Below are 18,558 nucleotides of genomic sequence, written 5' to 3'. Positions count from 1 at the left end.
CAGAAAAAGTATTGAATAAGGTCGAAAAATTTATATGCGCCTTGATGTATGCAATAAATTTTTGAAAATTGCATAAAAATTAAATTAAGAACTCCATTAGGAGATTAATTTAGAATATAACTGAAGTAGGTAAGCGAAACATAACCTTTCTGACAATTCTTAGACTTTAAAACTTTTTTTAAATTTAAATTTGATTCTCAGTGAAAATTATTTATGTAAAAAAATAATATTTTTTACGATCGTTTACAGATTTACGATGAAGTATGTAAGCGAAACATAACCTTTCTGACAATTCTTAGACTTAAATTTTTTTTATATCAAAATAAATATCATTAAAAATTATTTAAATATAAAAGAAATTAATCTTTACGCTCGCTTACAGATTAATATGACCTAGCGAACTATTTCCAGTAGCACTTTGTTTGAAGTATTGTCAGAAAAAGTATTAAAAAAGGTCGAAAAACTATATTCGCGCCTTGAAGTATGCAACATTTTTTTTTTAATTGCCAAAATTCCACTATAAGGTTAATTAAGTGTATAACTGCAATGTATAACAGAAACAACAATTTTTCTGGTACTTTAAAACAGTTTGAGAAGATTTAGTAAAAATATATGAATTGAAAATTATATATGTTAATATAAACAAACAAAAAATTAATTAATAATTTAATTTAACTTCTTTTTCGTTGGTAGCTTAATATAATCCAAGAAACTAGTTTTAGGAAATATTATTTCTTATAAGTAAATATTAATAATATATATAATAACAGTAAATATTAATATTATCAGACAAAAGTTAAAAAAGTCGATAATTTTTTTTGCGCCTGTAAATATGCAATGAATTATTGAAAATTGCCAAATTCCAAGTATATAACAGAAGTATATAATAGAAACAATAAATTTTCTGACACCTTAAAACATTTAGAGACAATTTAATAAAAAATATTTGAATTGAAAATTACATATGTATATATAAAAAAAAAATAATTTTAATTAATTTTAATTTTAATAATTTTTATTCGTTGATAGTTTAATATAATCTAAGAAACTATCTTTAAGAAATATTATTTTTTATAAACAATATTATCAGAAAAAAAGTTAAAAGAGTCGATAATTTTTTTTGCGCCTGGAAGTATGCAATGACTTTCAGAAATTTTCCGAAAAATTTATTAAGGACTCCATTTAGAGGTTCATTAAGGTTTAATTACTTCAGTTACTCATAGCAACAAATTCCTGACAATTATTAGACTTTAAAACATTTTTTGAAATTTAAAGTTATAGTTGCGCCTGGAAGTATGCAATGAATTTCTGAAAGTCGTGAAAAAATATATTAAGGACTCTACTTAGAGGTTTAATAGAGGTCTATTAGAGGCTTAATTGCTTTAGTTATAACAGAAACACAACTTTCTAACATTTCATAGACTAACAAAATTTTTTGGAAATTAAAAAAAAATTCTTGGAAATAATTTCTCTCGTCAAAATAAAAAAAAACATCCTCATATTAAATTGCGACACAAAAATGACGCTAAAAATAATTTTTAGTGTAATTCACTGCACTTCTTTTTATTTTTTTTGTTTGCTTAAAATGCAGACATAGCCTTCGATTTCTCTATCTAAGAAATTAATTGAAATACAAAATGGGGACGTTAGGCATATTTAAAATGATATAAATAAATTATATTACAAATATTTTCGCAAAACTAGTATTAATTCTAAAAGCTTTTAGGCAATTGTAACATCTACTTCATATATCCTTATAATATTAAACAAATAGTGGCCTGGATATCAACCCACATACAAATAACTATATCAAATATATAAATTTCTAAGTAAAATTTCCGTAAACAACATATAAATATTCATAAAACTACTTACCTACAAAAATAGCACACGTGCGTGGTCGATTATTGTTGGTTGAGCCTAACCACAGCCGTTTGCATTTCGGTCACGTATACGCACTGGCGTACCTGGAAGCAAAGCAGAGCATGTGTCGTGGTATAAGCATAAAAGGTTTAGAAAAATATGAAATTATATTTGTACACAGGCATTCTACTACATATTTATATGAAATGGCATATGTTTTAGTGCATGCATCTGTGTCTGAGTGTGTGTATGAAGCAATTACTTAAGCATTTACCACAACTACAGCAACAATATACTATATGTGAGTTGAGGTTTGTGGATTGTGTAGGTAAGAGTTTGGCTAAGAACAACGTCAATCAGTCGCAATTAGTATGTATTATTCATGATAGCATTTTGCGGCCGGAAATTAGTATTTATAGAAATGCAAGGGTTTTGGTTGAAATGTAGAGGAGCAATATATATATAGTAGGTGTGTGTGTTTTTAGTTGCTTTGGGAAATATTTTCACAAATAAAGTTTTTCATATTAATAGCAATATGTGGTAGTTGGTATGCTTGAATACACATTTGAATAAATTATGGAAAATAAAATTAAATAATAAATAGCTTTAGACAGCAAAATAACAGCAAAGGCAGCTAAAAATAGTAATATATTAGGAATTTAAATATTAATGAAAGTAAAAATTAAAGTAAATTGCTTGCGCTTTTATTCTTTAAAAATAATTCACTGCATAGTAATATCACAATGTGGCACCATTGGTGGTCTGCTTGCAACTATAAAATCATAATGTTCTGGAAACAAATGTTTTTTTTGTTTTCAAATATTTTCCAGTTATAATAATCTAAAATATTCCATAAACACATGAAAGAAGTGTTGCTTGCAAGCTCCAACGCCTCTGCATTTTATGCGCTGCTACAATTTCGCTGCATTCCAACTACTGCTGCAATTGAAGCAGTATTTTCTCCCCTTTTGCTAACTTTTTCACATTTTTCTTTTGCTCTTATACACCATTCTGCTCTTTGCTTTCAACTATTTCCAATCTATTTTCCATTGTTCTGTGAATTTCCCAAATATTTGTATGATTACGAGCAGCATGTTTAATTAAAATGAACGCCAGTAGCTTTCGATTTCGATAGGTGAACTATTTCACAGGGTGCTGTGTGGTTCAGTATATATGTATTTATGTAACAGGACGGGTATTTTGTTCAGATATCTGTAGGATATATGTATGATATGAGAGTACTAATTTCAAAAAGATTATTTGATTGGTTGTTTAAATTATTTCTACAGTGTTTTTTGTAGTACTGTGCAAGAAACTCTCCAAATTTGAAGGCTAATAGCCTTTTGCACAGCCAAATTAATTGATCAATTAAAATTTTAATTGAGCAAACAGTTTTTGCACTTTCTCACTGCCGGCTACTTGATTAACGATCAGGTGTTATACATTTTTGTTTTTGCTTTTCATAAGTTGGTAAGTTTCAACAGCTGACCGCTTTTTTATCAATAACCACAACCATTGTTTCCAACAGCGACATCTACCATCGAGTTGCATTAATACTATTTTAACAATAAATACGGCCAAATTTACAGCATGGAAAGCAACTCGCAGACAGAGTGGCATTTCATTTTCAACTCGATTAATACTTAATTAAAAAATTAATGAAGAAAAATTAGATTTTTATTTAGTATTCTAAATCGCTCTAAATCAGCGCTTTAATCAAGCAAAGGCCGGTTAATTGATCAATTAGCTCATATGCGAATGATATCTGTTTCTTCAATGGAACAATTTTTAGTGAGAAATCAATCAGAAAAATCCGAAAAAATAGCACTTCAAATGCGGATGAATTATCGGGTGTTATTATTCTTTAGGACCTCAATGACCATGTAATTGCCTGAAAGTAGCCTATGATGGCACCCCAGAATTTGTTAAAAAGTCATTCTGGCTCATATGTAGAGATCTAGAATCATATTTGAGGAAATCGTGCTTATAAATTTTCATCTTCATGCTATATGCGATCGTATAAAATTATAACGAGAAAGATACTCCGCTAGCGAAACGTTCCGTGAAATTAATGATGTTTTGGAACTCTATGACTTCGAACTGCGGAGGAATGGTTTCGACGATTCAGAGATGGTGAAAACGACAACATGGATAAGCCAGCCGACGGAAGACCTATGACGACGAATACCGATCAAATCATGGAAAACATCAAGTTAGAGCGGCATGTGGCATCTCGTGACATCGCCCAGGAGTTGAGAGTTAGTCACCAAACCATTTTAAATCATCAGCAGAAGGCTGGATACACAAAAAAGCTTGATGTTTGGGTGCCGCATGATTTGACGCAAAAAAACCTTCTGGACCGAATCAACGCCTGTGATATGCTGCTGAAACGGAACGACCTCAACCCATTTTTAAAGCGGATGGTGACTGGAGACGGAAAATGGATTACATACGACAATATCAAGCGATAACCCTGGTGATCGAAGACCGGTGAATCATCCTAAACAGTATCCAAGCCGGGATTGACGGCCAGGAAGGTTTTGCTGTGAGTTTGGTTGGATTGGAAGGGAATCATCGACTATGAGCTGCTCCCATATGGCCAGACGTTTAATTCTACCATCTACTGCGAACAACTGGACCGCTTGATGCAGGCGATCGACCGAAACCGTCCAGAATTGGCCAACAGGAAGGGTTTTGTGTTCCATAAGGACAACGCCAGACCACACACTTCGTTGCTGACTCCTCAGAAGCTATGGAAGCTCGGTTTCGAGGTTTTATCGCATCCACCATATAGCCCGGACATATCGTCAAGTGATTACTACCTGTTCCTGTCCATGGCGAACGCCATTGCTGGTGTAAAGTTGAACTCAAAAGAGGCTTGTGAAAAGTGGTTGTCCGAGTTCATCGAAAATAAGGAGTGGGTCTTCTACGAGTGGGGTCTAGATGGAAACAGATTATCGAACCAAACGTCGCATATTTGAACTAAATCCGATCACTGTAACACTAAAGAACCTTACCAAATATAAAATTTTATACTCTAACATAGATGTTATCTGATGGCTATACATTACCTATAAAATTGTTACTAGCTTTAAACCATGTATCATACATCACGCCACAAACGAAGCTTCCACCTCCATAAATCAACCGTAAGATAACCGATTTTTGCTATTTATATACAGTTTATACATTAATTATTCTTTTTTGTTGTTGTTAAATTTCACGTTTTTTCTTCCACGTCAACGACTAATGATAAATGAGCTAATAAAAGTGGTTGTGTTGGGTGCGCGGTGGCGTATGAGTAACATTTTAATTTCATAAATACTAAATTCATATTAAATATTTATAAAAATGTGCTGAGCAACTAATTTCTGTTCTTACAAACATTCTCAACATTTTATTGCTTGCTGAAGCGAATACAAACACATTCTTTTTAATTTTTTAACTAGCTCAAAGATTTCTAACCACAAAATTAAATAATTATTAATCAAGGCATATTTCATATTCTTGAAAACTGTTGATGCGTCCCAAAATACATTACGAGATGTCTTCAACAAATTCAATAAAACCAAATTAATTGCTTAAATACCAAATGACAAATTACAATGCACAAATCAATTATTTTCCTACCACATTGAGACTTTAAGAGAAAACCAAAATATTTTCAGCTCAAAATTCAGATTTCCGGAATTTCTACATTCTTGCAAGTCAAATTCGTATGAATTCTCAGTACTGAGAACAAATAAACAAAAGCCAATGCAAATACAAATAAGCAGCACAGCAAACACAATCACAAACACTCAATAAACATATCTGTAGCTATATGTGTGTATAACAACGTACTCTTGAAAGCTATGCGCCTTGTCATTTTGAGCATAAGATGCAATTTCGTGATTTATGCACACAAAGAAATCATTTGGGAGAGTCAACTGCTTGGTTGCTGCTGCTTGCAGCTATCAGCTGTCAACTGCATGCAAGTGAGCAAACGCTGAAGCACCGTGTGTCGCATGGTATTGTCATTGTGCGCAACTGACGAGTCGACAAACAGGCGAAATGACAAACTCACTACAGATCATAGACTTCTGCATACCTCTAAGCAGTTTCACATACATTCATTCATATGCATACTGCAGATGTGTGGAGAAAACAAAAGTTTTGCAGCAAAACGTGCAAGAAGTAGTAAGAAACGCAATGACAAGTCAATGAAAGCAGTAAGCAATCACACATACTCCTGAGGGAATTTTAAGTATGTCTTGGAGGAATAGTTAGCTAGCATATTTACCTTTGTTGAAGTATTTACATTGGTATAAATTCATATATTTTCGCAAAGAATTTCTGCTGTGTACCAGAAGACATAGATTTCGAGGGGTTTCAAGGAGTTTCGAGTTCTCACATAGACAGTCATTAAGTTGGATCTAACCTATCCAATGCAATATAAGAAGTACTGTAGATAGAGGTTGTTAAAAATTCTAAAAATTAGATTAGGAATTCAAGAACATTCTTTTCTCGTTTTATTAGTATGTAATACCAAGTTCGGCAATAAAATTTTCTGAGACAAGATGCTAGCTAGCTCAAAAAGCTTAATGCTCTATCAAACTCAACTTATACTTAAAAAAAATAACACAGTTTTAAATATGTTTTGATTCGGAAATAAAACGAAAAATAATTAAATTTCGAACAAACACTAGTCAAAGATTTAGCGTAAGCCATTTCGCACAGCCAAATTTATTTAATACATTAAGATTATGATTGAGAAACCAATTTTTGTCTTTTACACAGCCGATTGCTCGATTAACGATCTGCTGTTATTTATTTTTATTTTTGCTGTTCATAAGAACTTGGAAAGTTTCATTATCTGATTGCTATTTTATCAATAATCAGATCCAAATTACCAGCGTGTACAACAACCGTAGCACTTCAGCGCTTTAATCGAGCAAAGGCCAGTTAATTGATCAATAATCTCCTGCGTGGAAAGGCTATAACCCTTATGAAATGTTTGCCATGATTCACAAACTCGAGTTTATTGATCGTTTAATTGTTGAAAGCACTGAGGTCCTAATATTCGATATACAGCGTCTTGAAAACTAATGGACCGATTTCGACGATTTTTAGAAGGGCGATTCCACTCTTTAAATGCAGTATGTTTGCAAAGTTCTGTTCCGACATCTTCAGTAGTGCTTACTTTATATATTGTAAAGTAAATGATTCAGATCGACTTCAAGTTCTGGTATGTGGGAAGTAGGCGTGGTTGTGAACCGATTTGGACTATTTTCACGGCATATCATTGGGAAGCTAGGAAGATATTATAAACCGAATTTCATTGAAATTGGTCGAGTAGTTCCTGGTTTTTGACCCATAAGTGGGCGGAACCACGCCTATTTAAAATTTTGTATACCATTTTGTGTGCAGCTCTTCTGTACCATCTTTATAATAAAATTTAAGGTTTTTGGAGGTTTTCCTACCTGATTTAAAGTTTTAGTAGTTTTCAACATATGGTTATTCTCAGATTTCCTCCATTTTTGGACTGTATAAGGTAGTACCCATAAGAAACGACACCTTGATATATCTTTAGTAGTTTACGAGATCTGTACAAAAAGCTTATTAGGGGGCGGGGCCACGCCCACTTCTACAAAAAAATTACATCCAAATATGCCCCTTCATAGAACGATCCTTTTTACCAAATTTTATTTATGGCATAGTTATGGATGGCACTTTATGTTTTTTCGGTTTTCGCCATTTTGTGGGCTTGGCAGTGGTCCGATTTTCGAACTTAACCTTCTTATGGTGCCAAGAAATACGCCTTCCAAGTTTCATCAAGATATCTAAATTTTTACGGAGAGACGAACAGACGGACATCCCGACTTGAACTTTACTCGTCACCCTGATCACTTTATACTAATAATACGCTCTTTAGAAACTTTTGTTGCGAGAGTATAAAAACATAGAGTTTACAAGCAAACGATATTTCCTGAAACTCGTCTTAAACTCAACATTGGAGTTTATGAAAATACAATTTTGGTTTAAGCACTACTTTTGAGTTTAGGGATCAAAATCACTTTTTGAAAAATAATGAAACATGAAAAATTTTAAATTAAACTTAGAGTTTAATGATAAATACAAAATATTAAACTCGAGTTTGTTGGTCTAAGCAAAAGTAATACTTGAAAAGTGTAAAAATGCGTACATTTTTTAATCAAAAAGCAATCATTATCCGACTTCGAACTAATATGGGATTTGAACTTGATATTAGTCTTCATTTTACTGATAAAAATCATAGATACTGAAATGGAATATGTGAGTTTAACGTGAACATACAGAAGTTAGAGACATGAGGGCGTCAATTAAGCATTTTTGAAGTTCAAAATTTTGTGCTGAATCTCAGATATATTTATTATTATTATTTTAATGACATAATTAACTGTCAATTAATAACTAATTGAGTAATTAATTAATTGTTCTATTATATGGTAAATTGAAAGCAATTAGCAGCTAAATTGCTTCAAAATTCTTAACATTTTTATTAGAAGAAAAAATATTTAAAAAAATAATTTTATGAAATATATCAATACAATTATAATTAAATACAATTTAAATAATAAATTACTATTATCTCTTTTCCAGCTAAATTAAATTTGAAAAGAGTCACAACATAAACCATAATACACATGTCGGCAGCAGCGTATACTTAAAACCAATTTAAATTGCGTGACCGGACTGGGCTGTGCGGCCACTTCGGTGAGTAGTACAGAATGCCACAACACATTATAAAATATACATATATACAAACAAACACACACGCATAATGTGCTATATTTAAACTAATATACAATACACAGGAACTACACGCAACTGGCCTGTCACTAATTAAAAATAAAACAGGCACAACAGCGTGGTTTAATCGATAAATCGATGAATTTGTAGAAGAGTGAAATGAATTAAATATAAACTGCTAGGACATGGCATGCCTACACATAGAGTGGTATGTGTATGGATATGTACAATATATGTATGTATATGTATAGGCATTGACTGAAATTAATTACTTTGTGTAGCATACACTTGGGCGCCATGGCATATTTTGTTGAAAAACTATAAAAATAATAGCAATTATTGATAAAATTTAAATATATATTTATTATATGAAAGCCATATACATATCTCCAAAGGAACGCTCATTTTATATATTTATCAATTGATCAGCACGAATGTGAGCCATTAATTTGATTTTAACACATTCGGATGCAAATAATTAATGCGATATCAAAGCGAGAGTGACATGAGCACGATAAAGCAGAGAAGCATACTGGTATATAGCATATATAATATATGTTTGCTGTAGTGCCAGCACATGTGTTTGGCTATAAAACCACAAATGCGCACATTTACCACGACTATGCGCCTAAATGTATGCAAATCCCAAAAGTGGCACTATGACAACGCTATTTATGCGCTTTGTACACATATACATATATATATATATATATATATATATGTGTGTGTTTCGAGATAATTGTATTTACGCCATTTTGTGGCAAATATCAGCGGTTGTGCGACTGTCTCCCGGTCTGTCTACCCATTCGACTCTATACATTGACATTTTACGGTATATAAGTATATGTATGTGTGCCACTAAATTAGCTACCATTTCCTCTTCAACTAGTGCCTGCATTACTCCCACATTTATTTGCATTTATCTAGGCGCCTATATATTCGCATTAGTTTAGTCCGTCTCTCCATTGCACTTTTGCTCTTTGGTCTTTGGCCTGACTCTGCTTTATGACCTGTTCGGCTTAATATTTTAGTGCTTCGAGTGAAATGCTTTTGGTTTCACATTCAGCTTAGACGTAATTAATTGCATTGCTCTTTAAATTTATTACTCGATTGTATATTTACTAAACTTGCTAATGACCTTATGGCAATTATCACGTTTGTCTAGTGTAAATATTGGCTTGTGTTCAATGTTTGCTGTACAAATCTATATATATTTTATGGTTGTGGGCGTAAAGAGATTTTGAAAATTATCACGTGGTCTACGGTTATTTAGCAATGGCATTTGCCACGATTATGTGGAATATCTATCTCTGATATAAATGATATGGAGAAAAAGTTTCAAAGACGACATAAGAGACCAAAAAGGCTTTATTTGTAAGTGAATATAATAAATCATATATCCATAATAGACCAAAACACGGTTGACCAGAGGGATTAGTACTTAGTTTCCCCGAAATTTTCTACTGTCTAGTATCGGACAGGTAGAATTAATATATCCGAGTATAAAATCAATGAGCAGTGAGAGGTGACCATTGCTCTTCTTTGCGACCATCAAAAATTAGTTCAACGAGTTTGAACGTGGTCACACGTCCATTATTGATGAGTCATGCCCAGGTCCCTTTGATAAAGCTACTATACGACGACAAAGTCCGCGGTTTTTGATGAGCCACACCCAGATCCCGCCGACAAGGTTTTCCAAACGCCCTGTTCCCGCATAGACAAACCGTTGCTTAAAAGTACATGAGACAGCTGAGACATGAGCTGAACTGCTCTACTTCTTTTGTAAGCTTCGGCAAAACATGGATACCTTAATAGAAACCAGAGATCGAGCCTTAATGGAACTCGGGGACTTTAGGTCCCTTTGACTACTATACGACAAAGTCCGCGATGCCATATGGACAAGCCGACGGTTCAAATTGCACTAAACAGCTGAGACAAGAGCTAAGTCTAATCTGATAGAGTTTCTACGAGGTCGGTTTTTGATGAGCCACATCCAGATCCCGAAGACAAGGTGTCCCAAACGCCCTGTTCCCTCATAGACAAACCGTTGCTTCAAAGTACACGAGACAGCTGAGACATGAGCTGAGCTGCTCTACTTCTTTTGTAAGCTAAGAAGGATACCGTAATAGAAACCAGAGATCGAGCCTTAATGGAACTCTGGGACTTTAGGTCCCTTTGACAAGTCTACTATACGACAAAGTCCGTGATCCCATATGGACAAGTCGCCGGTTTAAAGTGCACTAAACAGCTGAGACAAGAGCTAAGTCTAATCTGATAGAGTTTCTACGAGGTCGGTTTTTGATGAGCCACATCCAGATCCCGAAGACAAGGTTTTCCAAACTCACTGTTCCCGCTTAGACAAACCGTGGCTTAAAAGGACACGAGACAGCTGAGACATGAGCTGAGCTGCTCTACTTCTTTCGCGAGCTTCGGCAAAATATGGATACCTTAATAGAAACCAGAGATCGAACCTTATTGGAACTCGAGGACTTCACTGAGTGTTGCCTGTTCCGACAAAAGCAAAGACTTTTCTATCGACCTGAAAGGTGATGACCAGCGGTTTTCTGGGATTCAGAAGGAGTATATATAACGACTACTCGGAAAAGAGCAAAAAGTTCACAGAGCTCTGCTACTCTGAATTATTTAGTCGATTCGACATCGAAATCACGGCCTCATTTGGCAAAGAAAAGAGTACTCCTCCAACATGGCAACACATTTTCACTGTCGCTTGCCAAAATGGATGGATTATACTACGAACTACTGCCTCATCCAATGTATTCTCCAATTTTGACTCCGTGCGACTTCTTTTAGTATCCATACATAAAAAAGACATCCGTTATGCAGAAATTGGAGTAGTATAATGAGGTTATGTCAGCCCTAAAGATCTACTCTATAGTCCTCCAGAAAACTAATTTTTTCAGACGTGTTATTGGAAATGAAAATTCGATGGGTCAAGAATATTGAGTTCAAAGGAGACTAAGTTGAAGATTAATCACATTTTTTCCAAAATTTTGGTTTTTCTTTATAGCTTAAGTACTCATCAGAGAGCGCTCATATACAAGCTAACGTTGTAAGCTAACTAATATTCAGGGAAATTTTTATGACTTGAATATGAAATACATTTAAGGCTATATTTTTGTTCTTATATGCTTTTGGTACAAGCAATTTCGGGCTTTCCAACAATCCAAAAAACTTTTACAAAAAAAAAATATTAATGCTGCCCACTTGCTTACCCGTATATGGGTCAACCATGCACACCGCAAACGTGGCATTAATGGCAACTCATTGTCATTTTCACCACACAAAACACTTAATGGCGACAAATTTTGCATGCACTCCACAAATTAAGACCGTTGACCGTCCGGCGAATGCGAGCGCCAAGGTGAGCGGAACGAAAGTTGAAAATGACCAACAGAATGGTGGACATTTCCGTGTCTAATGGTCATTGTGGCAGCTTGAGTGCCAACTAATATGGGGCTTTATATATGGCTTAATGCATTTAGAGGGGTGTGTACGAATGTGGAGTGGCAAATTAGGTGCGGATGGCTTACAGAGCAGAGCTGGCATGTGAAAGTGGGCAGCTGCACAGGTCACTCAAGTGAGTGAAACTGAAATTGTAGTTTACCGGAATATGCTCGTAGAAACTGCGGATTTTTGGTGGCAGCAACGAGTGGCAGAAATCAATAAACCACTTTACATGCATATGAGGTGTGTTCAAAAAGTAACGGGAATTTACGATTTTTTATTTTTTGAAAAAAACTTAGCTGAAAATTTTAACGCACTTCAGTGCATGTTTGTCAACAACTACATTTAAAAAAATAAGAAAAAAATGTGACTATTGTACGCTTCAAACTAGTGAAATGGTAAAATTCCCGTTATTTTTTGAACACATCTCACGCATACATCGCCCACGCGGCTTAATCCATTGCATAGCTTTAGTGGTATTAGAAATTGAAATTAACATTTTTCACCGCTCTGGCAAATGAGAAACGGCGGTGGCGCCACATACAATGACGCTCAGTCACACTGAGTATGGGTCGTATTGAAATCGATATGCGGCAACTGTTGATGCCCAATAAAGTTGAATGGAGGTACTATGAGACAAACACATACCCATATAACTGTAAAAATATGTATAGCTACACCGCAGGTGCCACCAACTGCGCTGTTAGCGACGACAGCGACACAATCGATGAATCGCCCGCTGATTGCCTGAAATGCCAATTGCAATTGTACGGCACATTTGTTGTTGGCACAAGTGTAAGACGGCATTATTGAGTGTGTGAGTGCGCGACGTGCATTTGCCATATTGAATTAATGATGAACGCTAAATGCAAGTGAACTAGTTGCTTCGGAGATCACGTAAGTACCTGCTGCAATGTGTTTGTTGTCGTATAAACTCTGTTGTAATGCTAGTGCTGGCCACAAATGAGACACTTCAACTTATTGTGCAAGTACGGTGTAATTGCACATTTCCCGCTATTGCATTACCAGTATTATATTTACTTCATTACACAGTACTTAAGTGCGTGGCATTAAAGCAGTTTATTTGTGTCTGTGTGTGTCTCGAAATGGGTTTCTAAGAATGCAGCGGAAATGAAATAAGCAGCTGCTGCCCGTTTCGTGTTTTGTGTGTGCGTTAAAATAATTAAGCTTTGCTTTTTAGGTCAACTGGCCAAGGTGAGTTGCTTAGTTTGGGTTTTAAGTTACCAACCGGACATGTGTTGCTTTGCGTTGCGTTAAGTACACCCCGGGGAAGGAATGGATTTCCCATTCGTTGAATAGCTAAAATTTGTGTATATTATGGAGAAATGCGAATTCAAATTGTGGTTATAACAATATTTAAATGAAATAAAATATTTTGGTAAAATAGGAATGCTAAGAAAATGATTTTGGAACATCTTAAGGGATATTAACTTTGATTATTCTTTCAATTTACTATATACATACATACAAAGCAGTGAAGTATCCATCTTGAAGTATAAATTCTAAAGAAACGGTTCTCGTATCAAGAATACATAATAGAGCAAAAATTAATTGCTGACTGGGTTATATTTTTTAAATAAACTACTCCTTCTCTCTTTCTCTTGAAGTGGCTATTTCTATTGGAACATTATTTTTATGGTCTCAAATACTTTGAATATAGTTCAGACGTTCCAATTGTTATAATAATAATATTTTGTATATTTATACTCTCGCAACAAAGTTGCTACGAGAGTATAATAGTTTTGTTCACATAACGGTTGTTTGTATCACCCAAAACCAAACGAGTTAGATATAGGGTTATATATACCAAAGTGATCAGGGTGAAGAGTGGAGTTCAAATCCGGATGTCTGTCTGTCCGTCCGTCCGTGCAAGCTGTAACTTGAGTAAAAATTGAGATATCTTAATGAATGACCCTGAGGAAGTTGCTTTCGAAAATGGCAAAATCGGTCCACTCCCACGTCCACAAAATGGCGGAAACCGAAAACCTATACAGTGTCATAACTAAGCCATAAATAACGTCATGCAAATGAAATTTGGAACATAGGATCCCATTAGGGAGGGGCACATTTGGATGTAGTTTTTTTAGAAAAGTGGGCGTGACCCCACCCCCAAATAGGTTTTTTGTATATAACACGCAAACCAATAGAGCTATATAAACCAAACTTTCTGCAGTCGTTTATTTTATCCATTTCCTTATACAGTCCAAAAATGAAAGAAATCGGATAATAACCACACCCACCTCCCATACAAAGGTTATGTTGAAAACTACTAAAAGTGGGTTAACTCATTAACGAAAAACGTCAGAAACACTAAATTTCACACAAGCAATGGCAGATAGAAGCTGCACTCAGATTTTTTTACAAAATGGAAAATGGGCGTGGCGTCGTCTACTTATGGGTCAAAAACCATATCTCAGGAACCACTCGACCGATTTCAATAAATCTTGGTTTGTAATAGTTTCCTTACATCCCAATGTTATGTTGTGAAAATAAGCCAAATCGCTTTACAACCACGCCTACTTCCTATATACCAGAACTTTGAAGACGATCTGAATCGTTTACTTTACAATATATGTATAAAGTAAGCACTAGTGAAGATATCGATGCAGAATGCACAAATACTACGTTTATAGTGTGGCAGCCCCATTCTAAAAATCGCCGAAATCGGACCATAGGTTTTTAAGGCCCCATATATCGAACACGAGGACCTCGGTGCTTCTAACCTAATATTATGGTTTTCAACTTTCAATGGACTTTATACAATATATATGACGAATATGTGGGTCAAATTGTGTATTATATAATATAAATAAAGTTAAATAAATAAATTGCGAGAGTATAAAATGTTCGGTTACACAAGAACTTAGCCCTTCCTTACTTGTTTTATTTTATTTTATTTTATTTTATTTTATTTTATTACCACAGGGCATATTTTTCAATATTTATAAGAGATTTCAAAGAAAATATTTACACCCTAAAGCAAGTATGCGAACAAAATTAAAAATAACCGCCCTTCATATGTCATTTGTGTTCAAAGTACCTCAAATAAAAGATTTCACTTAAGAGCGCACTCAAAGTAATAATTGCAACGCTCATATTCATAATACGTTTAAGCCTACTTATTCATACATACTTTTCATAAGCACTGCTGACATATTGTCAGTTGCATTAACATTTTCTCACACTCACACACATACGATTAATTGAGTGCTTGACCGATTTTCTGGCACTTCAAGCATTCAATTGCCGCATTTAATTAATACTTTATGCGCGATGGCTCGATTTAATGCGCTGCGCGAGTGTTGGATTTAAATTTACTACAAATATGTTTCTATAATATAAAACCTCACATTTATTTATTTATTTACTGAAAAAATGTATTTGCTTGTCTAACATCGCCGTGGTGCAACAGCAACACGCGTGACACTAACAAAAATATGCAAATTAAGTAATTACCCATAAAAACATTACTCAGTATCTATGTATCTATGTTTGTGTGTGGTATTTATTTTGCGTGTGTTGGCATTACGCTGCGCAAAAACAACGCTTATTTACATAGCATGTCACACTCGCCTGCACCGAGCAGCTTGTTGGCCAGAAATGTGTTTTGCTGAAAGCCACAAGTATTTGTGTTCTCTAGCATTAACCATAGTACACACAAACAAAAAGTCATTTAAATGGATAATTATTATTTTAATAATAACGCTACAGGCAATTATAATTACAGGAAATTTTTCTGGTCTAATAAATAGAAGCTATTTAAATTAAATATTAATTTTTTGAAAATAGTTGATAGTAGATGGTGTTTATTTATAGAAGAATATTTAGTTATTTATTTAAGTAATTTTTTATCCACATTTTTAGAATTTTTAATGAATCGAACACACAACTGATATGAGTTGAATGAATAGAACACAAATCTGGTATAAATTAAACCATTAAAAGACAAAACTGGCATAAATTTAACTAATTGAATACACAACTGGTATAAATTAAACTATTAAAAGACAAAACTGGTATAATTTTAACTAATTGAACACACAACTGGTAGAAATTAAACTAGCTGAACTCACAACTGGTATAATTGTTATTAATGAGCACATAATCGGTACAAATATAAAGAATATAACCCGAAACTGGTATAAGCTGTACAAATCGGACACAAAACTGGTATAAAATAATAAAATGGAACTAAAAACTGGTATAATCAAATATCTCATCGAATAGCATGTAATTATACCAACTTTATTGTTCACTTGTATCCTGTACCTGCTGCCTTAATATCAGATTTTGCCATTTCAACAAGCATAGCTAACTGAAAGTGGCGAATCGAATTGCTAATAGCCTAGTCAAAAACAATAATATTCGCTTAGAAAAAAAGGATAGAGAATGAAAAATCAAATTTGAATGTTTTTATTAAAATTAAGCTACTAGTAATAACTAAAGAATATTTCAAGCATAATTCTACACTATTTCTCTTCCTCGCCCTGATAATTTCCACTAAATTTATGTAAGTCTCAGTTACTTTATTTGGAAAATGAAAATTTTATGTAAATAATGTTGTTGTTGTTGTGAGCACACAAAGGTGTTGAATAATGTCTGAAGTCTACATTTCTTAGTACCATCGTGTGCGCTGGGGCGTATACGCAACATTTATATACGCCTACTAAAGGTGCAAACTGACCTGCATAAAATGCGCTCACCTGCATTTACTTTCTTTGCATTGCATTCTGCAGCGTCTCTGTATGTTTATATTGATTTTCCATGAATGTAAATAATGTTTAGTAGAGCGCGTGAAAATCAAATGTAAATTGCGTTGCAGAGAGTGCAAGAAACTCGTATCAAACTTTTGGGAAGACAAAACTTTTAATTGACACATTTTTTTCGTTGTATTTTCGGGTGATATTTTGTAGAGTAGAGAACTTTATGAAAAAGCTAAAATGAATAAATGCCAATTTAGCAGAAAGAGCAACCGCAAATAATGTATTTTTCGCATTTTCTTCATCGACAATATTGCTGGAAATGCGATTTTAATAAAAAGCGAGCACTACAGAGGCAAACAATATACTTTTTAGAGCACCGAAATTGAAGATGTGTGCTTTTGCTATATTTCATTTAAGAATATTAATCGATAATTTGATAAAATATTAATAGATGATTCGATAATCGAGTTATCAAGACAAAATATGCACAGCGTTAACCTTGGACTAAAATTTAATTTAAATTATAATTATAACTAACAATAATCGATATATCGAAAATTAAAATCGATTTTAGAGATAAAATAAACCCGATTTTTCAAACCAAATAATCGATAATTTCGATCTGTCGAAAATTAAAATCGATTTTAGAGTTTAATAATCGATAATCGAGTTATCGAGAAAAAATATACATATGTTAACGTTGGAAACACAATTTGCATACCAATTATCGATAAATTTTATCTAATGAAAATTAAAATCGATTTTAGAGATTTTATTTCAATAAAAATTAAAACCATTTTGCATACCAATAATCGATAATTTCGATATATCGAAATATAAAATCGATTTTAGAATTTAATAATCGATGAATTCAATAATCGATATTTTAATAAATTATTAATCGATAAATCCGATACTCGAGTAAGCGAGAGAAGATATGCATATGTTAACGTTGGAATAACAACGATTTTGCATGCCAATAATCGATAAATTAGAAGCATCGATAATCAATTTTAGAGATTTTAATGTAAATAAAACCCGATTTTTTCAAATCAGTAAATCGATAAATTTGATATATCGAAAATTAAAATCGATTTTATAGTTTAATATTCGATAAATTGAATTATCACGCAGTATTCACTTTCAGAATAATAATCGATAAATTTGATCTATTGAATTATAAAATCGATTTTAGAAATTTTATAAAAAAAATTAAAACCGATTTTGATTACCAATAATCGATAAATTCGATATATCGAAAATTAAAATCGATTTAAGGGGCTAATCATCGATAAATTAAATCATAGATGATATTCTATTTCTGAATATTAATCGATATTTTGATAAATTAATAATCGATAAATCCCAAACTCGAATTATTGGGAGACAATAGACATATGGCGACTATCGGCTGAAAATTACAACCGATTTTATGCAGTAATAATCGATAAGTTCCATTTATTAAAATAATCGATTTTTTCGTACAATACAAAATCGATAATTTATTATAAAACGATTATTTAATTTATCGATTTTTTATTATACGGTTCAAATTTTGACACAAAGAACTTTTAATAAAAACAAGGCTATCTAGAATTCACAAATAAAGTTATTCGCTTCAGTTTTAACTTGCTTCGGCAAATTATATAATAAAATAGGGCTTAACGCATAATACATAAAAATCTGTAAATATAAATACGGAAAATAAAACTTTTCTTCGTCGCTATTTACGTTC

The 18,558-nt window shown here is 33.3% G+C and overlaps 1 protein-coding gene across 17 annotated transcripts in view; it reads left to right on the top strand.

Moving 5' to 3' along the window:
- LOC105209051 (uncharacterized) overlaps window positions 1-18,558 on the top strand; it is a 153,218-nt gene that overhangs the window by 69,115 nt on the left and 65,545 nt on the right. For all 17 annotated transcript variants that reach the window (XM_054228840.1, XM_054228841.1, XM_054228849.1 and 14 more), the window contains exon 3: window positions 8,485-8,598. The gene's annotated coding sequence lies outside the window, so the exon portion shown is untranslated. The remainder of the gene's footprint in view (window positions 1-8,484; window positions 8,599-18,558) is intronic.

Source organism: Zeugodacus cucurbitae, chromosome 4 (assembly GCF_028554725.1).
Source record: "Zeugodacus cucurbitae isolate PBARC_wt_2022May chromosome 4, idZeuCucr1.2, whole genome shotgun sequence".
Lineage (NCBI taxonomy): Eukaryota > Metazoa > Arthropoda > Insecta > Diptera > Tephritidae > Zeugodacus > Zeugodacus cucurbitae.
Note: the sequence above shows the minus strand (reverse complement) of the source record. Positions and strands in the feature narration are given on the sequence as shown.